Source organism: Felis catus, chromosome E2 (assembly GCF_018350175.1).
Source record: "Felis catus isolate Fca126 chromosome E2, F.catus_Fca126_mat1.0, whole genome shotgun sequence".
NCBI classification, from domain to species: Eukaryota; Metazoa; Chordata; class Mammalia; order Carnivora; family Felidae; genus Felis; species Felis catus.
This window is the reverse complement of record NC_058382.1, coordinates 50,934,967-50,960,061: the sequence shown is the minus strand read 5'-3', so window position 1 is coordinate 50,960,061 and position 25,095 is coordinate 50,934,967. Positions and strand designations below refer to the sequence as shown.

General features: G+C 42.2%; 1 long non-coding RNA gene across 10 annotated transcripts in view; it reads left to right on the top strand.

Moving 5' to 3' along the window:
* Positions 1 to 25,095, top strand: part of LOC109494948 — a 415,303-nt gene that overhangs the window by 223,916 nt on the left and 166,292 nt on the right. The window contains exon 3 of one of the 10 annotated variants that reach the window (XR_006590572.1): positions 7,997 to 8,299. The exons of the other annotated variants lie outside the window; for them this stretch is intronic. This is a non-coding gene — a long non-coding RNA (uncharacterized LOC109494948). The remainder of the gene's footprint in view (positions 1 to 7,996; positions 8,300 to 25,095) is intronic. 10 annotated transcript variants of the gene reach the window in all.

Sequence of the window (25,095 nt, the reverse complement as noted above, 5' to 3'; positions counted from 1 at the left end):
CAGTATCCCTGAGGGCAGTAGTACATTTCCTTTTGTGTTCCCGGCCTAGAGTCTGGCTTGTCGTTCTGCTTCGCGCCAGTTTTCAGTTGCTGCTGACAGGTGCTCACCTTGTCCATCATTGTTTCAATCGGTTCCCCTAATAACCTTGTATTTTAGATAACACTGTTATCTCCAATCTACACGTGAGGGAACGGAGGCTTAACAGATTCAATGTTTGAAGCACTTGACATGGAAAAGGCAGGTGGAAAAATATTTTGTAAATGTAAAGAAAAAGCAAATGAAAGGTAAGTTAATTTTAAAAGGAAATATATTGAGGAAAAAGAATATGACCCAGGAGAATTTTGAGGGGAAAATATTTGTTGAACAACACGTTTTGAGGGCCCTGATCTAGGCTCTGACAAGACTGAGGATATATTCATCTTGACCTGGTTATGGAGGAAACACACTGCTTTCTGGGCGCCCCATCGTGAAGGAAGTGTGGCCCCAGGGCTCAGAGCTGGGGGACCTCCCAGAAGGGAGCGGCCATTTTACCCTGAGCTGGGTTTCATGCGCGGCTTTGTAGATGAGAATAGTAATGGTATTATGTATTTTGAATGGGCAGAGGGAAGGAAACAGTTCTTGTAAAGCAGGAAAACTGTGGGACCAGTAGTGGGAAAGTAAGAAAGTATATTTGGGGCAAATTTGAAAATAAGTACAGAAGTGAAATCAGAAGAGAGGACAAAAAAATCACTGTGCGTTTCTCTGCTTGAAGGTCAACACCATGACCCTCATCTCCTCCAGTCTGAAATCCAGCCCCCTTTTCCACACGAGGTATGTTCATTTGCTTCAGTTGTTAAGACAACTAAAATAGCTGAGCTAAAAACACAGTTCCCAGCTGAATTAGATAAAATCTCCGAAGTTGTACGCATTCTTGTGAATTACTTTATTTTAGCGGGGTGTGTGCATGGGCCACATGAGCCCTAAATGTCTGTGCCCTGAGGGCAGGATCCATGTACAGTTTGTTTGCATTTCTCAGGGTGCCCGCTGGGCACAGACCACTAAAGGCAGCAGGACCTTGGTAAGTATGCGTAGAATAGTCCTGGGGCTGGGGTGGGGGAGAGGAATTACATGGAAACCGTTGAATCAGAGAGTCAGCGGTTACTTCCTGAGGGGAGAAGGAAGGGGAGTGTTGAGAGCCCAGTTGGGACCCAGACACAAGAAGTCTCGGTTGTACGCATTTTATCACATACTCAGGAGCACCCATTGAAAGGTTCCTTGAGCAGTAGACTGGTCAGGAGCAGAGCCACTCTGAACAATGTAATGGAGCAGGAGGCTGAGGTTGGAAAGATGATGTTGAATCTCCTAGAACAGTTCAGAAGGAGGCAGCAGGGGCCTGACCCAGGCAGTAGGCAGAGAAGACAGAGATGATGGGTCTAAAGACCACGGGAATGCCAGTTCAATTCTAATTCTTTCTTTGAGCGGATCTAAAGTCTGAAAATCAGGAGAGTGATTTCATTATTTTTATTCTCAAAAAGGAACTCCTATTTGGTGGGACAGGGGTTGAGTTGTAGTATTTTGGTATAACGCCACTGATCCTGTGTAGCGTTTCATAGCACCTGCTGGATACACATACGTGCATACAGGGGTGCTCAAGTTCTCACCTGACTACCTGGGTTCAAATCCATGCCTCCCCACCTGTGTGCCCCTCCCCAGTCTCACTGATTCAAGTGAATGTGAGGTTAGTAGCCGTGTGAGTACAGCAGGGCCGCTGTGGGGATTAAGGACCTGACCCCCAGTAAGAGCTCATGCTCAGTAACTAGAACCCACCCTGTTATCACGGCATGCATTTACCAAATTTTGATCACCACATTCAGTGAACAAACCAAGGAGCACATTATCCCACTTGATATGGTCTGCTGTGTGTATTGTGTTCTTAAATATTGGCTTCTCAATTATTTTTACAATGGAGTCTATTAAGCTTATTTTCTTAAGAACAAAATTGGTATGCATTGCCCATTTTCAGTGAAAAAAAAAGATTCACTTTCGAACTTTCTTTTGAATAAGAGGAAATTTTCTACGCAATGGAACTATAAATTTAAGTGAAAGAATACACTTTGGAATTTACAATAGATAGCAGACTGTGTTCTTAGTCTTTCTGAAGGTGTGAAATTGTAGTTAATTGCTTTGTTCTCAATTTTAAAGAGCAAAGAGTTCATAAATAATAAGCTTGAGTGGCAGTTTCCAAAGGCTCTAAAACCTTTCAATGTGTTTTTCATTGCCAAAGATGTAATTCTTCTGAGTGTTGATTATTCCCATGAATTTTAAAATATTTTAAAATACCTTACACAGTCTGAACAGATGAAATTATCTGTGAATTTCCTCTGAATAGAGCTGTGCCAATGAGAAGCATACAACCTTTGGTTTCCTGTGACCCACGCATCCCTCATCTAGTTATAATATTTCTTACAAATATAATGTAGGGTCCCACAGTGAAAAGTAAATAAGGAGTCACTGCTTCCTAACTATGAAATCATCATCATTTATTATTTTTTTAATGTTTATTTATTTTTGAGAGAGAGAGAGAGAGAGACAGAGCATGAGCCGGAGAAAAACAGAGACAGAGGGGGAGACAGAATCTGAAGCAGGCTCCAGACTCTGAGCTGTCAGCACAGAACCTGATGTGGGGCTTGAACTCAGGAATGGTGAGATCATGACCAGAGCCAAAGTTGGATACTTAACCAACTGAGCCGCCCAGGCATCATCATCATCATTTACTCTTTTTTTTTTTTTTTAATTTTTTTTTCAACGTTTATTTATTTTTGGGACAGAGAGAGACAGAGCATGAACGGGGGAGGGGCAGAGAGAGAGGGAGACACAGAATCAGAAACAGGCTCCAGGCTCTGAGCCATCAGCCCTGAGCCTGATGCGGGGCTTGAACTCACGGACCGCGAGATCGTGACCTGGCTGAAGTCGGACGCTTAACCGACTGTGCCACCCAGGCGCCCCTACTCTTTTTTTTTTAAGAAAAATATTTTAATGTTTATTTATTTTTGAGAGACAGAGACATGGCATGAGTGGGGGAGAGGCAGAGAGAGAGAGAGAGACAGACAGACGGACAGACAGAATCTGAAGCAGGCTCCAGGTTCTGAGCTGTCAGCACAGACCCCGCCACGGGGCTCGAACTCACAAGCTCAGGACCTGAGCGGAAGTCGGACGCTCAGCCGACTGAGCCACCCGGGCACCCCCATCATCATTTATTCTTAAAAATGGTTTTGTCTATAAAGAACTTCCGCGTTAACAGTGTTAACAGAATCCTATTTTTATTGGCTGCATATTGAGCAGATGATACTAGCTGCAGTAAATATGTAAGCAAAGCAACCAATCCAAGGCATGAATATAGCAGTTGTTTTCCTCACTCAACCCTCTGCCTCAGGAGCCCATGGCGGTGTTGGGTATTAGCATTTGTTATCCTAACGCTCCCAAGAATCCCATTTTCCTCTGGGGCCTTTGATTCCCACAGTCTCCCACACAGGCATTTGGAAGTCAGGCTTGAAAGGGAAGCACGACTCAGAGAGAACAATCAGTAACTGGCTAAATTTGTTTCTGAACTTTGATGTAGTTTAATCTGATGTTTTGTCTCTGGGAAGTTACACAAGGTCAGAGTCTGTTTGAGGTGACCTTAAGCAATGCGGTGTCTGTGCCTGGAGCACCAGGATTTTGCAGTGAGTGGAAAGTGGCCGGTATTCAGGCTGTGAACATGGCATTCACCTTCCAGTGTGGCCGTGAAGAAACTGACCTCCCCTCACCACGCTGTGCTGTTGTCGTTGGGTTTCTTGGCTGGGTGAGATGCTGGAGAAAACGGTTTGTAAGTTCAAATCCTACACAAAGATGAGTCGCTAGGTTTTCCTTTTCCCTGATCTCAGACTCTTTGGGAGCTACCTTGTAAGCTCGGCCTGAGCGTGATCCATTGTCATTTGTGATTTGAATATCACGTCCATACTATAACGAATAGTAATACCATTGGTGTGGATGTGGGGAACAGCAGAGAGCAGGCTTGTCTGAGAACAAGTGCGTGTCCCCGCCGTCTTGGGGAGGTTCTTTTTTAGGAGCCAGGCTTAGAAACTGCCGGTTTTCTTCACCCCCGACCCCCGCCCCAGATCCCTTGTGTTGGGTTTAGGCTGAATGACCACTTAGAGGATACAGTGTAGAATATAGTGAGACTCACAAGATGATTGTACTATGTGATCGCTCAGATCTCTATGGAAGAAAAGCTCTTGGTTACAAACTATCTCCCGCGTGGGGGGCAGGTGCTCCAGGTTGCTAGCCGTGGTGATTGTGTGTCCATGAATTTTATACATCAGAACCACGTTGTATCCATTCTCTTCCTCAACTTGTATCATCTGACATTTTTGCCTCCAGAATAATGGGGCACCTCTCTGCCTGTGCTTTCAGGGAAGGCGCGGCTGGACGAGAGCTGAGCTCTTTTCAGATTTTCATCAGATTCTCAGTAAAACACCCGTACCTCCCCCTCCTCTCTATTTGTATTGCTCCCGTCATCCAACAAAGAAATACTGACTACTTAAAGGAAAACTCGGTCTTTTAAAGCTTATTTTAAAGAACAATGTTTAGGGGCACCTGGGTGGCTCAGTCGGTTGAGCGACCAACTTTGGCTCAGGTCATGATCTCACAGTTTGTGAGTTCAAGCCCCGCATCAGGCTCTGTGCTGACTGCTCAGAGCTCGGAGCCTGGAGCCTGCTTTGGATTCTGTGTCTCCCTCTCTCTCTGCCCTTCCCCCACTCATGCTCTGTCTCTCTCTGTCTCAGAAATAAATAAACATTAAAAAAAAATTAAAAAAAAGAAAAGGAAAATGTTTACTGAGAGGGCGTGAGCCAGAGGGGCAGAGAGGATCTGATGGGGGCCCTACCCTGTAAGCAGAGAGCTGGATGCAGGACTCGAACTCAAAAACCGTGAGATCATGACCTGAGTCACCCAGCCACCCCGTCTTTTAAAGTTTATTAATCCTTCCTAACATGTGGGGCACCTGGGTGGCTCAGTCACTTCAGTATCCTTCAGCTCAGGTCATGATTTCACAGTTTGTGAGTTTTAGCCCTGCATCGGGCTCTGTGCTGACAGCTCAGAGCCTGGATCCTGCTTCAAATTCTGTGTCTCCCTCGCTCTCTGCCCCTCCCCCATTTGCACTCTGTCTCTCTCTCTCTCAAAAATAAACATCAAAAATAAAATCTTTCTCTACGTAATATCTAAAAGTATTCCATTTCCCTAAGTTAATATGTGTACATTTCTTTTTTCTTAATGTTAACTCTTATTTATTTTTGAGAGAGAGAGAGAGGAGACAGAGAGAGAGAGGCAGAGAGCAAGGGAGAGGATCCCAAGCAGGCCATACTGCTGTCAGCATGGAGCCCAAAGTGGGGTTGCTGTCACAAACCGTGAGATCATGACCTGGGCAGAAATGAAGAGTCAGACGCTTAACCTACTGAGCCACCCAGGCGCCCCGTACAATGTGTGCATTTCTGTGTATATATGAACATTCAGGATCTAGAAGGAGGAAAGAACTGTGGAATAAATAGGACCCCTGGCCGACTTCTCTGAACCTGGAGAAACTTTCACTTACTAGTTCACACAGATCGGCTTGGTCCAGCTTCCCCTTCCTCTCTGTGCCCTTCGGACAAGGGGTGCATTTGCAGCAGGGTAGATGATTACGGGAGGGGGCAGACTCTTCCCTGTCCTGGAACTCGGGAGAGCTGCTGTGTGATGTCGTCCACTCCTAGCGTGTAAATCCTCGTGTTGCATCACTGAGGACCCAAGAAAGTTCTAGCCTTTAAACTTAAGTGGAACATGTTTCATACATGCGTAGTTATAAATGTTTTATAAAATTAGAGAAGGAAGAATTCCGTTTTATTAGCCGGGGTTCACCTGTGGCGATCATACGTTTATTCTCACTCAAAACATGGCAGCTTTCTCCCCTCTCTTGCTCACTCTGTCTCCAGCTTGCAGTAATTGAAAGCACGTGGGACACATTTTGATCCGATGATATCTAAGCTGCCTGGACCAGATAGCGGCCAGTGGTAAAGGTTATGGTTGGAAATAGTTGCAGAAGAGTGGGTATTGTGATAGAAAGGTTTTTTGGGGGGCAGGGTCCCTTTTGATAGGTGCGATCGGCTGCCTGTAAGTGTTAGTGGGAGGAGCCGTGCTGTTAATGCCAGGAGGGGTGCTGAGAGTGAGTCTGAGAAAAATAGTAGTGAGAAGCTAAGGCTGTTACTTTTGAATTGGTTGAGGTAGGTGAGGCTAATGAGGGTAATTAGTAAGCTGTAGGCTGTTGAGTTAATTCAAATTATGTTGAGTTTTGACAGCATGTTAGCAGTACTATTATTGTTGGAATGATTTAAAAAAACTGTTTTTTAATGTTTATTTGTTTTTGAGAGAAATAGGGAGGGAGAGAGCGAGTGTGCATGGGGGCAGGGCAGAGGGAGGAGACACAGAATCCGAAGCAGACTCCAGGCTCTCAGCTGTCAGCACAGAGCCCGACGCGGGTCTTGAACTCAAGAACTGCGAGATCATGATCTGAGCCAGTCAGCCGCCCAACCGCCTGAGCCACCCACGCGCCCTGCATTTGGAATGATTTTTATCATTGTCGGAGATTTAGGTTTTGTACGTAATAAGGGCTGTATGTATTAGATACTATTACTAAGAGGGACAGGCCCAGTGTTGTTTCACAGGCAGCAAATATTAGTAGGATAATAGGTATTCTGGCTAGTGTGACGTGGTTAAGATTACTATGGTTATTATGATAAATATAGATAATATCATCCCTACTAAGTATAGAAGGGATGATATTAGGTGGGATCGATATATTAGCAATCCTATTAGAGATATCATGAAGGCCAGGAAGATACTAATATACACTATAGACATTTGATAATTATAGTATTAACCATAATCTAATGAGTCTAAATCATTGGTTTTTGACTTAAACTAATTATCATCTTCAGTCCATTCTAGTACTTTTTTGGATTGATTCATAGGCTAGGCTTACGGCCAACAATGAAATTAATAGTAGTACTATGGTGAGTGTAGTTGGTAGGTTATATGTGAAGCTCCGGGTAGAGGCAGGACTAGTACTATTTCTAGATCACATAGTAAGAATGCAATGGCGACTAGGTAAACTTTTATGGAGAAAGGTAGACGGGCCAGTCCTAGTCGGTCAAATCTGCATTCGTAGGGACTTGCTTTTTCTGCATAAATATTTAATTGGGGTAATCAGAATGCAATTAACATGAGTAGAGTAGATAATAGCATGTTAGTAAGTAGGGCTCAATGATATTTATTATTCCTTTTTGGATTATACCAAAACTGGTTGATTGGAAGTCAACTGTACTGATTAATACTAAAGGAGTAAGATCCTCATCAGTAAATGGAGACATAGAAGAGCCATACGACATCTACGAAGTGTCAACACCAGGCAGCGGCTTCAAACCCGAAATGGTGATTAGATGTGAAGTGGAGTTTTAGTTGTTGCAGGAAGCGAACAATGAGGAAAGTAGAGCCAATAATCACGTGAAGTCTGTGGAATCTTGTGGGCTATAAAGCAAATAGAGCCGTAGGCTCCATCTGAAATTGTAAAGGGTGTTTCGTAATATTCTGAGGCTGGAAGTAGTGTGAAATACACCTCTAGGGAGATTGCGATAAATCAGGCTTGCGGCGTGTGTTTTCCATTACCTTCTATTAAGCTCTGATGGGCTCAAGTGACACCTGTTCCCCGGGCTGCTTCTCTGAAACTCCATTCACTGAGGCTGTGCTGGGCTTCCTTTGTCAGGATGATTTTGGCCTCAGGTAGACCCTATCCTTACTGTAATGCCCAGTGCGGTGGTGAGCAGGTGATTCTCCAACATGACAGTTGCTCTGGGGGTGGTTTTCCTGCAGTTTGACTGGTCAGCCCGTCACTGACCTCTTCAGAGACATTGATGCTTTCTCTGTCTCTGCTCCGTCCTCTGCTTTTCAGCCCAGCCCCCCTTCGCATGCTGCGTGTTGGCTGCAGAGATGCCCCCCATCTCGTCGTAAAGGCACAGGTGAGCCAGGAGGAAAGAAACAGCCTCCCTTGAATCTTCTAGAGTTTGGTCAAATGACTTTTGCCTCCACCTGTGGCTGCCGCACTGCCCTCTGGGACACCCTGGAGACGGTGTTTTTCACCTGCCTTGTCTCAGCGTCTGCCGTCCCTGCTCTGAGCAAAGCGTTTCTAGCATTTCCAACATGTCCGACGGTTGTTATGTCCACCGCGACTGCCCTCTGCCTGCCCATCTGTCTGGTAAGTTAAAACTTACCTCCACAGAAGGAAATCGATTTTTGTTAGTAATGTGCCAACGAAGTCCTAAAGAGACGGGAACCTTGGTTTTCCCATAAGCAGTATATTATATATATATTCTTTTTTTACTTCAGAGAGAAGTTGCAAATGCCGTCGTCACAATAATCAACAATCTGTGTTGTAGGCAAGATTGACCGATGGATGCTGAAGTTAGGAATACTCTGTGATCCTAAGATGGAATTCTTAAATGCAGCTTTCAGGTCTTACATGGTTTACAAAGAACTCTTGGATAAGTTTGCAGCCTCCTCTCTCTGTCCCCTCCTCCCCTGAGCATTCCAAACCTTGCAACATGGATCTTACATTAACTGCTGAATACTCTCTCTCCTCTATGTGCATTTTTGGCACCGCATGGCCCGTGTTTTCCCCGTGTTTTATCTCATTCACTTCTGTAGCTCTTCAGATGTCAACAGAGAGGCCGCCACCTCCTGGAAGCCTTCCCCAATTCTAAGTCATCCCCCTGGCCTTTACCTAAACCCAGGACTGATCATTCTGTGGCAACACTTCTTGCTTAATAATCCCTGTTCCCCGCCAGCCCTTAAGATGCATGTGGACCAGGGTCTACTGTGTGTCTGGCATATGGTAGGCAAACCAGGAGTAAAGGAAGCAAAGGGTCCTGTTCTGTGTCTTCCCTCATCCAGGATTCCTCTTGGCCCACAGCATGCCTGCTCTTAGCCCCTTTTAGCGCTTTCTAATGAGTACCTTCTATTCTGTCTTACCAAGATATTTGTACTTTCCCAAGTTACTCTTGAGGACCAAAGCATGTAACATCTACATGGATATGTTGGGAACATGTCCATGGGCTTGAGAGCTTGCATATTAAGGTAGGAAACATTGGACCAGTCCACTTGGAATATGTCCCCCCCCCCCTCCCCAGGTGGCTGCTTCTTGTGAGGGTCACACCTGATACACTCTTTATTTTCTAAAGTAGAAGTAAGGAACTAGAAGGAGATAAATTTTAATGACTTAATACTATCAATTTATTCATTTCTTCAGTTCACTTGATTCCATGTTTAGAATCACTTTGGTGCTAAGCTAGATCTATAGAACTTAGAGTATGGAGATGGGGAAAAAAGAAAAAGATTTCAGACTTGGGCCTTGGCCTCAAGAAGTGAAGAAGCTACTGGGATGACAAATATATAAAACAAAATTTCAATACAATCAAATAATTGCTACAGCGGATCACTGCAGAAAGCATGGGGGGAACATATGGTGGGAACGTCTGTTAGAAGTCCAGGAGGAGGAGAGTATGAATTCTATGCATATTAAATTATGAAACACTCAGTTGTTTAAACTGGGAAAGTATTTGAGGTTGTCTGGTTTCTGCTTCCTACATCAAATTCACACTTTTTTAATTAATTAAAAAAATGTGTCTGGAGAGATTATTTGGCTTTCCTAAGATTGCCAAACAGTGTCAGAATCCTCATCACAGCCAAGGTTACTTCCAAAAAAAATCAAACTATGGCGGGTGGGGGGGGGTGCGGGGAGGAAGTATTCATGATCTTTAATTTGTCTTGGGAGTCATGTTTGCAAACTGCCAAACTTTAAAAATCTTCCATTTGTATTCATGGAAAAAAAAATCAGGGTGTTTGTGCAGTCAAGGACAATTTACTCTTCCTTTCTACAAGTCAGTTAATAGACCAGAGAAGTTGGCCTTAAGCACTGGGCAAAAAGATAATGTTAGGATTTCAGCCCAGTGTGGCCGAGAAATCTAGTAATCTTAGAAAAGTGGTTTAGATAGTTTTCTTATACTTTAAAGGGTGAGAGCCATTTCATCAAGAGGCTGGTTGGAAATAACTTAATTACTAAAGGTATATGTGTGTGTATATACATTTGTGTGTGTGTGTGTGTGTGTGTATGTGCACACACTTGTATTATGTATAATAGATAGCATTAACTTATAATGTGTTTTCTTATTTTTTCTAGTTAAACTGCAGTTTTTAATCCAAATCCTTTTTTAAAAAATTTGTTTATTTATTTTGAGAGAGAGGGAAAGCACGAGCAGGAAAGGGGCACAGAGCGAGGGAGAGAGAGGATCCCAAGCAGGCCCTGTGCTTTCAGAGCAGAGCCGGATGTGGGGCTCAAACTCATGAAACATAACCATGAGATTGTGACCCAAGCCAAAATCAAGAGTCAGATGCTTTACCAACTGAGTCACCCAGGTGCCCCTAATCCAAATCCTCTTCTGTTGACTGGAAGTATCATGTCTCAAGCAAACCTGGGTTGAGCTCACACACACACACACAACTGCTAGCAGGGGAAAAAAAGGGGGAATTAGATTGTAAGGTGAAGCAGACAGTGGTGATCTTGTACAGAGTTGGTGTTGTGGACAGTGAGCACAGAGCCTAGAAAAGAAACTTTCCCTCTGTCTCCTCCTTTGGTTAAGTATCTAGTAGAGCTGCAGTTCTTTTGTGTGCAGTTTTCACCTTCTCTAATACGATGTTTTGGGATAGAGAACTTGCCATTGGACTCTGCTTTGGTACATCTGAGAGCTCTCCTTACTGCACTCACCCAGAGGGGCTTCAGCAGTGTCGGTCCTATCGAAGGCTGTTGTTATTGGCTGCTTCTTTCCTGCTCTGTTGTTTATTGGCTTAGGGACCGCTTGAACTAATTTTGGGAAGTTTCCTCCCCCACCCCCGCCCCGGCCTCCACACACACCCCCAAAGGTCTCTTGTTCCGCTGAAAGTGTTTCATTCCCTTCTTATAATCCTGGAGCCTGGCTACCTAGGGCAGTCCAATATTATGATTAAATAGTCTTTGCCAATTTGATGTTTACCCTTTATCATTGGACGTGTCTGTGGCTTGGAGAATATTATCGCAGTTCAGGGGTTTACATTGTTTGCCTTCTCTTGAGCCAGGGTCTATGAACTTGGAAGGTCCCTCTCAGAGGACACAGGCTGGAGCATGCACAGAGTCTTCCAGACTTCCGAGGACGAGTATGATTTTATTCTGAAACCTGATTCCTATCTGTTCCCTCTGGGTCAGAGTTGCTTGCTGTTCGGTCAATATGTGGTCAGAATTTGTGTGTCAGCCTATTGTGCCGGTAAGGCTTTGCCCTGTGTTGAAAGAACATTTCTCCCTTTACTGTGTGCTCTTAGGACAATTTCCAGAGAATTAAAATGATATTTAAAATGCTTGTCAGACAAATTGCTGTTTTGCTAGGGAGAGAGTTTTTTTCCAGCTCCTTACTCGGCCATTTTATTCATAAGAATTTTTGAGCCTTGAATGAAATCACATATGGGAATATATTTTGCACATAGTCAGTGCTCAGAAGAGTATTGTTTTCTCTCTATCAACTAGTGAATTGGGTACAGTGGTTTTTAAGTTACGATCATTATGTGTACAATGAATGAAATGTATCGCAGAATTGATATGAACATTGTGTGTATATATATATATATATATATATATATATATATATATATTTCACGTAGCTACATGTATAATTTACCTACACAGGTGTATATTACATGTATCTCCATCTGTATCTGTAGCTAATCATAGCATTATAGTTTTTGTTTTTGGAACACGCATTAGTTTCTTCTCCTACGCCATGAAAGAGCGAAATCAGTGAAGCTATAGATAGATTTTTAACTCCAGGTACAAACGTTTGCAAGGGGGACAATGCCTATTTAATTACTACTGTTCTGAATATATTAATGCGTTTGATTAATAATTAGTAAGATTGGATCTGATTGAGTTAACTTGGATTTATCTGTCACTTTACAGTCATCTAGTATAAAGGCTCTGTCCTTGTTCTCGACAGAGCTGACAAAACCCAAATTACAAAGGTTATTTCTGAGAATGAGCCCCCCGAGGTTTCTTCACTTGACTCCTTTATCTTCTGCCTCCTGAATGGGTTTATCAGTCTTGAACTCCCAGCAAGACAGCCTTACTGAATTTTGCCTTGTATTCTCCACATACAAGAAGGAAAGTTATTTTCTTTGAATAAACCCGCAGTAACAACAATTGCTTGTCAAGTCTTCGAGAGTCTATCACAAATACATCCCACACATATGGATTGGGGCTTTTACGTGACTCCTGTATCACCTAAACATCAACAATAAATGTGGATGTAAAATACCAATTTGGCATAGGTTTCTGGTAAAAAGAGTGAACTTCCTAGGTACGCTTTGTCCAACAAAGTCCGAGAAACTGTTATCTAGGACAAGGTCTGTCTCTTTGTATCCATCACTCATCACATGCATGCATTCGTATCGCACTGCAGCAGAAAGTGTGGCCGAAATAGAGAAGAAGCAACCCAGAGAAATAAGTAGGAAGGTCTCCATTGATGGGGTTTGTGCAGAGGAGGCAAAATGGGAGTGTGCAGGAGGAAATCATCCTTGCGGGCACACACGTTTTCACGTCCTTGTGTCAGAAAGAGAAGAGCGCATACTTCAACTGATGCTTTTGAGAATCCAAAGAGAAATATTGATGAAGCGACAAACAACGCGCGGCATATTCCAGAGTTGACGCAGGTCACGTCTCAACACCAGTGCGTAAAAACGTCATGCCATTCACATGACACTGTTTACGCTGTACTTTTTTGTGAGCCTTGTCATGTCCTCAAATAAGGTAGCTCCTTTCAGGAGGATCAAAGATCTCTCGCCTAGCAACAAGAGCTAATGTTGCTAAAGTGACTTGAAAGAGTTCTGATGCGCAAGTCAGGAACAGATGTGTTTTCTCCTTCACTCCGAAGGGGAAAAAAAAAAAAAACAGAAAGAAAGAAAGGAAAAGAAAAAAGAAGAGCAAGAAATGCCCCCAGCTTATCAGTATTCAAAATTGACTGGAAGAGTTGTTTTATTCTTTTTGAGATCTGTCTATACAATATATACAGCTATATGTGATGTTTTATATATTTATCTTATATCATATATATCCTATATACAATGAGGAGCTGGTTACTTTAAACACTCAGAAAATTATGCTGAGATGCATTTTTAAAAAAAATTTTATTTTTAGAGTGTGAGTGAGGAAGGGGCAGAGGGAGAGTGAGAATCTCAAGCAGGTTCCATGCTGAGCACGTGGAGCCCGACACGGGGTTCAATCCCATGACCCTGGGATCTTGACCTGAGCTGAAATCAAGAGTAGGATGCTCAACCGACTAAGCCACCCAGCCACCCTGTGCCACGATGTTTTCCCAACTATTATACTTAAGAAAATGACAAGAAAAACTAGGATAGCAGGACAGCAGAACTAAAAACTTGGGGAAGATATGACACAGAAAGGAAAAATAAATACAAATCAACAACAATAATGTTTTGAAAGCCTAGATGCAGCCCTTTAAAAAAATGACTTGTTTTATATATCAGACAAGTTCTAATGTTAAATTTACAAGTAAGTGACTCAATAAAACAAATATAGCATAAGTTGAGTATTTATATTTGCAAATATGTGTGTGTGTGTTGTACGTAGTATTTATGTGAATGTGTTTGTGTCTGTGGTGTGCGTTGTGTTACTTTTGAGTGGTGTGTGTGTGTAAGTGTGTGCTGAAACTTATGTGTGAGTATAGTGGGTGTAAGGGTTCACCCACCAGTTCCGAGTCAAACGGGCTTCAATTGGAAAGTGGTGCCACAGCTCTGATCCCTTTACAGTGGAGGGGAAACTGTGGATTCTCTGTTCTCATAAGATTTTCAGGACAACTACAGAGCTTGGAGTTTGGAACAACGTGAATAGACTCACATTCTTGGAAATGATTTGAGAAACGTGTCCCCCCCTTGCTTTTTCCCTTAGCTTTGCCCTGCTGTTGGGGAAGAAGGTGTTTCTTTGGAAGAAGAAGGTGGCTATTTATTATAAAACAGCAAGACCGGACCTCTCTGGGCGTGGAGGAAAATAGTCTCAATGGGAATATCTCCTAGTTTTAGTTATTTTTTTTTTCCCCATGGGTGGCTCAGTCACAGAAAGTGAAGTAACATGTGCTCTTGTTGAACAGAACACCAGGAGTTTCTGTTGATCCACAATGAGATTAACTGTTTCTTTAGAAGTGAGAAACTAGTTACTCGTAATTCAGTCATGTCCGTGTTTCAACCTGTTCCGGCCCAGGTTCCACCCATGTTAAACTTCATATCTCACTCCTACCAGCAAATTTTCTTCCCCAGTGCCCTCACATTGGTCTTGCTAATAACACTTCAGTTGGCCTCATGCCTCTGGATGCAGTAGCATTTTTTAATGCTCCACGCTGTTTACAAAGCACAGGCATTGTGATTTATTTCCTTCACAATTTATGAATATTAATGAGTACTATGCCTGCTTATTGGAGCAAGTGCTTGAGATGAAAGAGATCAAAAGCGATACTGTTATGTGTCATCGAGGTGGGTTTCGACTGTTGATCTTGAAAATAAGACAGCCAGTTATTTTACCGCCAAAATGGGTTTATTCGGAAATGGCAAAGGAATTGCAGTTCTGGGCCACACAGACTGTGCCAAAACCACAGGCAAATCTAGAAAACAGAGGAGAGCAGTGTTACCACATTTGTAGAGAGAAAGGCGGAAGTTGGGAGGGGCTGCTTTGCCTGCAAATCCATTGGAGGAAAGTGAGAGTTGAGGATGGTGACAGTTGCTCATTGGCTGGGTTGTTGCCAGGCAAGGAAAAATTCTTCCTTCCTCCTGCCATGGTGGTAAATTTCACTTCCTCCTGTTGGGATTGGCAGTTGACTCCAAGTTGTTGGGTCATGGCAGCTTTCACCTCTGGCCTCCCAACTCTGTTTAATTTTTTTTAATGTTTATTTATTTTTGAGAGAGTAGGGAAGGGGCAGAAAGAGAGGGAGACACAGAATCTGAAACAGGCTACAGGCTCTGAGCAGTCAGCACAGAGCCTGAGGACTTTGGGGGAAGCTCAAACCATGACGGTCAACCTCTCAACCGACTGAGCCACCCAGGCGCCCTCCCAACTCTGTTTTAAATGAAGTTTTTCTTTGTTCTGTTTCACAAGGCCTTGAAGAGAAGGTGATCTGCTTTGATTAACTTAATGACATAATGAGAAAGTGATCTGCTTTTCAGATATATTCTTAGCAATATAAAGAAATAGGGTAGTTAGGAAATTTAGCTATTTTACCTGGACATAGCCATTTGCAGTATATGATTTTATTACTATTTTTTGTAAAAGTGCTCACTGTAATAACTTAAGTAGTATGAAACTGTATTGTTCAGTTTGGTAGATACTAACCATATGATGCTGTTGCATGCTGAAAATGTTGCTAGTTCACACTGAGATCTGCTGTAAGTGTAAAATACACAATGAGTTTCAGAAATTTTGCACGAAGAGGATGTACAACATTTCAATACTTCTGTATTGACTGTATACTGACATGATAATGCTTTTGATATATTAGGTTAAATGATAGATATTAGGATACATTTTTCTTTTTTTTTAACGTGACTATTATAATTTAGGGGCATCTGTGTGGCTCAGGTGGTTAAGAGCCCACCTCTTGGTTTCAGCTCAGGTCATGATCTTGTGGTTTCATGAGTTCAAGCCCCATGTCTGGCTCTGTGCTGGCAGCATGGAGCCTGTTTGGGATTCTCTCTCTCTCTCTCTCTCTCTCTCTCTCTCTCTCTCTCTCTCTCCCCCCCCCTCTCTCTCTCTCCCCCTCTCTCTCTCTCCCCCTCTCTCTCTGCCCCTCCCCCATTCAGTCTCTGTCTCTCTCAAAATAAATAAACTTAAAAAAATTTTGTTTTAAATCCTATATGTGGCTTCCATTATATTTCTCTTACACAAAAATGATTTTGAAGGATAAAGTAAAATAATATAAGTAAAAATAAAGTGAAATAATTCAGTAATAACCAAAAAGCTTCCATTGCCTTATCTTCCTGCAACTCCAGCTCCTCTCCTGAGAGTCAAGATATTTCTTTGGCATTTAAAAACACATATGCGTACACATAATTGAACTGTTTTCTTTCTTTTATCTCTCTCTTTCTCTCTTTTCTGAGAGAGCATGTGAGAGAGTAGGAGAGAGAGAGAGAGAAAATGAATGAATGAATCTCAAGCAGGCTGCATGCCCAGTGCAGAGCCCAACCTGGGGCTCGATCCCACAACCCTGGGATCATGACCTGAGCCAAAATCACACGTCAGATGTTCAACCAACTGAGCCACCCAGGCGCCCCTAATCAAACTATTTTCTAACACAAAATGAAATCAAAATACATGATCAAGTTTTGCAATTTGCCTTTTCATTTACAGAGTATGTAATGGAAATCTTTAAACAAATACACTTTTCTATATTTGCTCCCCCGCCCCCCCCCCCCCACTTAAATATATAATGGAACGAGGAGACTCGGCAAAGACCGCCATTTGGTACCTACAGAGCATCCCTTAGCTTGACCGTAAGTGGTGGAGCCTACTCCATGTTTCTACTGCTTGACTCCAAGGGCATGTCAGAGGCTGCCCCGTCCCGCTCTTGTCTTCCTCTCTGTGACCTCCAGAGGATCCAGCTTCTCTTTCTTGCCTGTGAGGGCTACTCTAAGCCCAGGCTGTGCGGAGAGTAAGGTTCTCCATGAATCCTTCTGTTCTGGTTCTGAGGAAAGCCCACAGCCTTTTTATATTTGAAGGCTCCTCTGTTCATCAACTGTGGAGTAACAAAGCTTTCAAGAGACCTTAAAACAGAAGCTTTGGGGGAGTGGTTCCAGATGTCAAAAATAGAGTCCATCCTTAAATCAGCCAATCATGTAAGTGCTTCCTGGTCTCGGGGATATTTAATAACGACATTCAAGAGAAGCTTTTGGTCATAAAACATCAGGTGCAAATGAGGGTCAGCGAGGTGAAGGAATTTTACTGAAAATCACTAGATCGTGTGAATGTCCGCTAAGTACACGTGGAGATCCCATCTCTCTCCTCGTGGAGAGAGAGATTCCAATACTCTCTCCCAGTATTCTGGAGCCAGATTTGTAACCCCAAAGCAGAGAGCTTGGAGGATGCCTCTTTGGGAAATTAAGTATTATTTTTTCTCTATGGGGTGGGAGGCTTACTCAGAGTCGGAATGCATGGTTTCCACTGTGAGTCCTGAGAAGGAACAAGCCTACCACACCATTGGTGAACCTGATTCGTGATTGAATGCCCTGAATTGTAACATGGCGCCTGGGTGGCTCAGGGTGATGCTTAATTTCTGTGGTTAAAAAAGCCCAGTTTCCTTAAAGAGGTCAGTTGTATTATTTTATGAAAGCATTACTCTTATCGTTGGCTTATCTTCCCATAGAGAAGTTTCCTGCGAAGGAATGCCTCTTTGTAACTCTTTCTTGCAGCAGAGGGGGATTTCATTCAGTGCTTGCTTGACTCCTGCTGTCTAATTGAACACAGGTTTTCTTTGGGATTAAGCATGTTGGAGTGCTTGCTTTGGTCCCCAAGGCAAATATTCAAGGACATTAAGTAATAAAACTTGCTATAGGAGCAATTAAAATATGGAATATAATTTATGAAATATTAGAAACCGAGTTGAATGTTTATTATTGCAAACGTTAATAAAAAGTTAATTGTGCCCTTTAGCAATTAATTTATGCACAATTATCTCAAAGTGTTACTGGGCCTCCTGAACTAATTATAATTATATAGAGGCATTAAAAAGAAAACTCCAAAGTATGTACAAAATAGCTCCATAAAAACCTGTATGCTTAGCTGACACAGAAGCCGTCAGCTCTGTAAGTAATATTAAATGAGTTAAGACTATACTCCAATTACTCTATAAGAGTTGATCATTTAAAATTAGTGTCCTGTGGCTGGGTACATCTAAAGAGCTTTAAAAGCATCACAAGACATTCAAAACAGTTACTGTCTATTGTGCCTTTTATTTAATCACAGACTCTGTCTCGTGCGTTGGCACTGCTGCATTTAATTTAGTAGATGTTAAGTTAATGCCCTGGAATAATGTAAATCTGCGTAATATTATCTTCATAGCTGCAGGGTTGTTTTTTTTTTTCAGGCTTCCGCAACTTAAGTAAAAATTAGGCACTTTTTCTCAGTTGAATTTATTACAAGTGATAACCATTTATTGATAAGCTACTGTATATTTTACATATAACAATAGATAACTCCATTGAGGTTCTTAGATCATGCCAGCTCTTGCGAAACACCACTGTATTTCTAATGCCAAACTAATATATATAGTATATATATAGTATATATATAGTAATATATATGTGTAGATATAATCATGTTTGGCGCAGAGCCTAGCAGGATCTAAGAGCCTATTTTACACACACATACACACACAATGTATTTATCATGGTTAACAGACTTTCATGTAATTCTGCTGTCTTTAGTAAAATCCATGAAGCTTACCGTCATTTCCATCTGATATTTCTCAATATAAACGTCATTTCTCAATATAAAGCCTCTCTTTAATATCTGAATTAATGCATCATCCGTGAATATTTTTTACTCTTCATCAGAATGTTGCTGCTACTATGATTGCAATTTTGAAGAAAGAAAGGCACAGGGAACTGAAATGACTTGGCCAATGTTGTGGCATTGCCAGGTGCTAGAGCGAGCCTCCAGACCCAGGGAGCACAGCTCTGCGCGTGGTGCATCCTAACCACCAGTCTTTGTTGACTGTTTGGAGCCGTCTAAGTTGGGGTTTGACACTCCGCTTTGCTTCTTACCAGAGTTGTCACCTTGGACAGGTTACTCAACTCACTTGTAAAATGGAACATCGTAACTGAGCCAGTCTGGTAGGGATGTTCATGGCGTTAAATGAGGTAATCTGTGCGTATTGGTAAGCGGAATGCTGGCACGTGGTCCAGGAGCTGTAGGCTTTTCTCCTCTATTGTAATTCTCCAAGTTAAATATTATTACCCAAATTTAACAGAAGAGCAATCTGACGTCCACAAATTTAGATACATCGCCAAAGGCGACGTTCCCTAAATCCCAAATTCTACATGTTGTTCAGCCTGTCAGAGATACTATAGTAGGATGGCAGCTATTTTCAAGGCTACATGTAGTTACACGTGTTGGGGGTGGGTAGGTGTGGTCTTTATTTTTTGAAGACTTAATTTTCTCACTACGTCTACCTATAGCTAGCTCGTGTTCAGTTACGTGCTTTTTCGTTTAAGAGTCCAGTGATTGCGGTCACGTCCAGTTGATTGAATACTTACTTTTACACCCAGAACTGAGTTGTGCTGGATTTGGGACAGTGTGGCAGAAGATGGGCGTGAGGGGTGTGAGAAGGGGAGTGAGAAGAAGGGGGGGTGAGAAGAGATGCCACCCAGGATTTAAATCTTTGTCTTGATTCACTATGGAGACTTACTTTTATTTTCTGATAAAGTAGCCTAAATGTTTGTTTATGCCTAAAATGTTTCTCCCCACTTAAATTGCCTTTCTGAGACAGCCTCGAGCTGATTTTGTACTCAATATTGTAGCATCTTTTTCTAAATTGTGAATATTATTGAGAAAGGTTGAGCCCTTTCCTTTAGCTTAGCGGGTTTGTTTTTGGTGGAGAAAGCATTTAGCTCCTTAAAGTGCATCGCAGTGACCAAAATTGCTTTGCTACTTTTCTCTAGAAAAGAGCTTTAATGGTTGTTCTAGTAAATGTTTAAGTGCAGAAAGGTGTAAAAGGTATGAAAATTAAAGACGTAAGAATGATGCAAGGAACTACCGTAGCCCAATTCACTAATTGTTAATATTTTGTTTCCTTTGCCTCATCATTCCCCACCCCCACTCTGTGTGTGTGTGTGTGTGTGTGTGTGTGCGCGTGTGTGTTTCTCTTTCTTAACACAGCACACACATTTCATTTGGCCACTTAGTAGAGAGCAAGTTGTAAGTATGCCCTTTTATCTGTGTATTTTATAAATACAAGTATATTGTGTCAAATAACCACTGTGAGTGTGTATATCAAGAAATTGACTCTTGGGGCACCTGGTTGGCTCAGTCAGTTAAGTGTCCGACTTCAACTCAGGTCATGATCTCACAGTTCGTGAATTCAAGCCCTGTGTGAGGCTCTGTGCTGACAGCTCAGAGCCTGGAGCCTGTTTCGGATTCTGTGTCTCCCTCTCTCTCTGCCCCTCCACTGCTCACACTCTGTCTCTCTCTAAAAATAAATAAACATATAAAAATTTTCAAAAAAAGAAATTAACCACTGATGCAGTGTTATTTAATCCTTAGTCTATTATCTGATTTCACCATGTGCCTCCAGAATGTCCTTAAGGTGTTCTTTTTTTTGTTCTCACTCCACGATCTAATTCAGGGTCACGCATTCCATTTAGTTGTGTCTATTTATTATCTGTCAGTCTACAACAGTGCCTCAGCTTTTCATTGTTTTTTATGACTTTGAAATTTGGGATGTGTACGGGCGGGTCATTTGAATGTGCCTGATGTTTCCCCATGATTAGATTCACATTATGCATTCTGGGCAGGAACACCACAGAAGTGATGTGTTTTTCTCTGTATGAGAAGGAAATAAAGTCGATTTGTTTCATTATTGGAGATGTTAACTTTGACCATCTGGTTAAGGTAGTGCCCATCGGGTACTTATGCTGGAAAGCTACTATAGTTCTTCTTTCTGTGATTAACAAGAAACACATTTTGAGAGTATTGAAATATCTTATTCTTCTTTGAAGTTCCATCCTCTGCAGTGGCAGGATTTTTTCAAGTTTATTTATAAATATTTAGTGACTGGCCCAGATTTCCTCTACTCTGCGTTAATTTATCTGAAATAGATCATAGATGATAATTAATGAAAAAAGCAATCTGCCCAAAGCTAGCGCCTCCTTCAACATCACTACATATAAATGAACAAACACAATACTTTTATGCCAGTATACAGTGGTGCTACGTCAAAATGAAAGCCATCTTTCAGTTCAGTTTAAGAATTTAGACAAGTCAGGATTTTAGGCTCTGATTACTTTTTTGTTCCTCAGATGGGCTAAAAAATAGTAAGACAGGGAAGTATGGAGGCAGGTCTGAGAAACGCCCCCTTCCCCAGCCAAAGCCTAAAGCTCACAGATCTGAGAACAACTCAGTTCTTTTGGTTTTAAATCTTTACATCTTGTGAGATTATTTCGATTTGCTTGTCTGTCTACATTCTAGAACAACATCTCTCTCTAGTAAATGTTTTTACAGTTATGTTATAGAATCAGGCCACTCTTAGAACATAAAGGATAGTAAAAATCATCTCCTCAGCGTTCTTTATTTTACAGAGAAAAAAGTTGAGCCCTAGCAGTAATGTGAGTAAGTTAGTTGCAGAGTATCAGGAACTGGGATTCAGATTGTTGGCTCCTGAACTGGTATTGCACCCATGAGATGACCTTGGTTTTTGAATATGTTCTGCTTGATTACAGCTGAGGATTTGGGGGAAGAAAAGTATGGGGCTGAATTTATGGTGGTATTCTTTCAAGTACCTGTTTAAAATACTGTGTGCCCTTGCCTCTCTGCTGTAATAGCCTCTCTATGGGATAAAGGGGCACAGGTGACACCATTGTGACGCATTCTTAATATCATTATTAATTACATTGTTCTCACTTTCAATGGTGTATTGTCTGATGCCTAGGGGAAATAGACTCTTGACCGCCCGTTCTTTTTAATGAAAAACTGTGTCCCCCGCACCCATCACATAAAATCCTAATGAACTTCTCCGAAGAGACATCGGTCATCCCAACTTTGAATGTTACCTTCACTTTAGGAAAAGCTCTAATGTAATCTTGATTATTCTTTGACATATCATTTGGCTTAAGGCCAGAGAGCTCAAGAATCCTTTCGGAGCCCGAGGCACTTGGAGTCTCCCTAAGTCTTGGCGGTGTGCACTTCGTCTTTGGAATCGTACCAGAAAATCCATTTAAAATCAATCTCTTATGAGAAGCAACATTACTCCCATCATTTGCCTCACACCCGATTTGTTTGGAAAATAGAGAGCACATAAAAGAAGATCTGGTTGTAGTTTATATCCCTTCTAGTTTTCCAGTTGGATGAGACTTTTATAAATGTCTGAGCACCACTGCCAATAAGGATTTGTCATCTGTTGTCAAAATAGTCATACATAATTTTTATTTTGAAGTTCAGCTTTAGATATACTTAAATGTTTTTTTTTTGACCCCATTGGCTTAATGTTTTAAGCTCTATAGTTATGATAATATATCTTCAGGTCCCATTTCCAAACCCATCAATAACATTGCAATTCAATTCTGCAAAAGAAATTATTAGTCAATGCCTGTATATTAATCATTCAAAAACAATAAAAATAAAATTGAGGGCAGAACACTAGTTGCCTTGAAGTATTGAATAAGAAAACTCTTCTGGGAGATTTATTATCAGGATTTACAATTATTATTATTTTTTTTTTGATGAAATTGAGCCTTGTCTCTTAGAATGAAATTGAAGATCACCTTTCCTGAGTCCTATAACTATGAAAATATCTTCTTGACGAGAGTATTTAGATCAGGGACCACATGCATTTAGCATGTTTCTGTTGTTTCATCTTTTCCTGTGGTCAGTAAAATAAACTGTATATTCCTTGTAAATATAATGATCACACAGATATTACTAATTTATCAGGGTTGATTTCAGCCTGAGAATTTCCAATGAGTGAAGAAGTATCTCAAACAGTCAGTCACTAAGTTGAATAGAATAAAACCACCTGGAAACACATGCCAAGGACTGAAGACCTATCGTATCACTATAAATCATACCAGATAGAATTTCACTGAGATGATAAACATTTTAATCTTCCAAAATATGTTTTTTAAATTTTTTTTTAACATTTATTCATTTTTGAGGGACAGAGAAAGGCAGAGTATGAGTGGGGAAGGGGCAGAGGGAGAGGGAGACACAGAATATGAAGCAGGCTCCAGGCTCTGAGCTGTCAGCACAAAGCCTGACGCGGGGCTCGAACTCACGAACTGCGAGATCATGACCTGAGCCGAAGTCGGACACTCAACCGACTGAGCCACCCAGGCGCCCCGGACTCTTCCAAAATATGTGATTCTTTTCATGTACAGTGTCCTCCTATTTACAAAGTTAAATACATGGCCAAAATTCTTTGACTGCAAGCAACGGATTCCAAAACACAGATTAGGAGGGAACAAAATACTTTTTTATTTACACGATTGGGAAGTCCAAGGTGGATAGATTTGAATTTGGGTACCTTGGGACCAGGAGTTCTGTATTACTGAATTCTGCTCTTAGGCTCTTGTCTTCATTGTTGGGGTTTTTAACAGGATGGATCAAGGAGGCTCTGGGCTCGTCAATTCACAGATCTCAGGAAGGATGCAGAGAATCACCCTCCCCTAAGATCTGTTGAAATCTCATGAGACCTCTATGAGAACACTCCAAAAATGGGAATGCTCGCATGAGTCGAGTGATAAAAAAGCCAGTCTGGTTGACTGCCACAGCCCTGGAACAGGAGTCAGGGAATCTGGGTTTCCATCCTGTATTTGTTAGGAGCAAGACTTCGATTTTTGTACATTCCATGAGGCTGTGATGTCTCATGTGTCAAACCGAGAGCATCGCTGATTTCATCAATACTTCTCAAGGACCAAGTATATCCCATGCCTGTCGGGGAGGTGGAATACAGCCGCGGAAGAAGGCAGAGGAGGCCCTCCTGCCATGGAGGCTTCATTCTAGCATGAGGGAGACCAGTAACGAAAAGACAAGTGGCAACAATAAGGTAATTGAAGTAGGGCCACGTGCTAGAACGAAAACGAGACTGAGGAATGAGGGGGATTTAACCAGGATAAGGAGAGAAAGTTCGTTTAAAGGGACACAGATGTGAACGGAGACCTCTGTGATGAAAGGAAGCGCATCTCCTGAGTATTTGGGAAGAGTGTATTCTGGGCAGCGGGAAGGACGCAGAAGTGCTAGGCTGCGAAGAAGCTAGGCTTAAAGACTCGTTAGAAAGCCCATGTGTGTGATCCATCCTGAGAAAAGGAAAGAGAACTGAGTCCAGGGAAAACCCACAGGGGCCACCAGGAGATGAGAATCCACTGCATGGTTTCAGACAGGAGGATGATACCCAGTTTTTGCTTTTAAAACCTCTTTTGAGATGGCTTGTCTAGGGGGGAAACACTGGAAGGGATGAGTCCCGTTACACAGGCTGTGGTAATAATTGGCAGCTTCACATAGGCTGTGGTAATAATTGGTAATAATGTGGCAGCTTCACATAGGCTGCTTGGAAGGAAGGTAGTGAGAAATGTTTCTATGTGGATTTTTTTAGGAGGCATTATACAGGCGAGACCTATGGATAGACTGAATACAAGGAGGGAGGAAAGAGATTAAGGTGGATTTCCAAGGGAGGGGTCCCTGGGTGACGCAGGCGGTTAAGCACCTGACTCTCGATTGCAGCTCAGGTCGTGATCTCGCAGTTTGTAGGATCAAGCCCCATGTTGGGCTCTGTGCTGACAGCACTGAGCCTGCTAAGGATTCTCTCTGTCCCCCTTTATCTGACCCTCCCCCCCACCTGTCTCGAAATAAATACACATTTTTTTTAAAAAAAGATTTCCTAGGGCGCCTGGGTGGCTCAGTTGGTTGAGCCTCTGACTTCGGCTCAGGTCATGATCTCACGGTTCCTGAGTTCAAGCCCCACGTCAGGCTCTGTGTTGACAGCTCAGAGCCCGGAGTCTGTTTCCGATTCTGTATCTCCATCTCTCTCTCTGGGCCCCCTCCCTCCCTCCCTCCCTCTCTCCCCACCCCCAAAAAAAGATTTCTAAGGGGGTTGTGCCTGAGTACCCAAATAAAGAGTGGTTTAATGAAATGGTATGGGGAGGACAGAGGGGTGGGAACATCAGAGTTTGGCCTTTTTGATATAAAGCACCAGGATTCTTTGATGT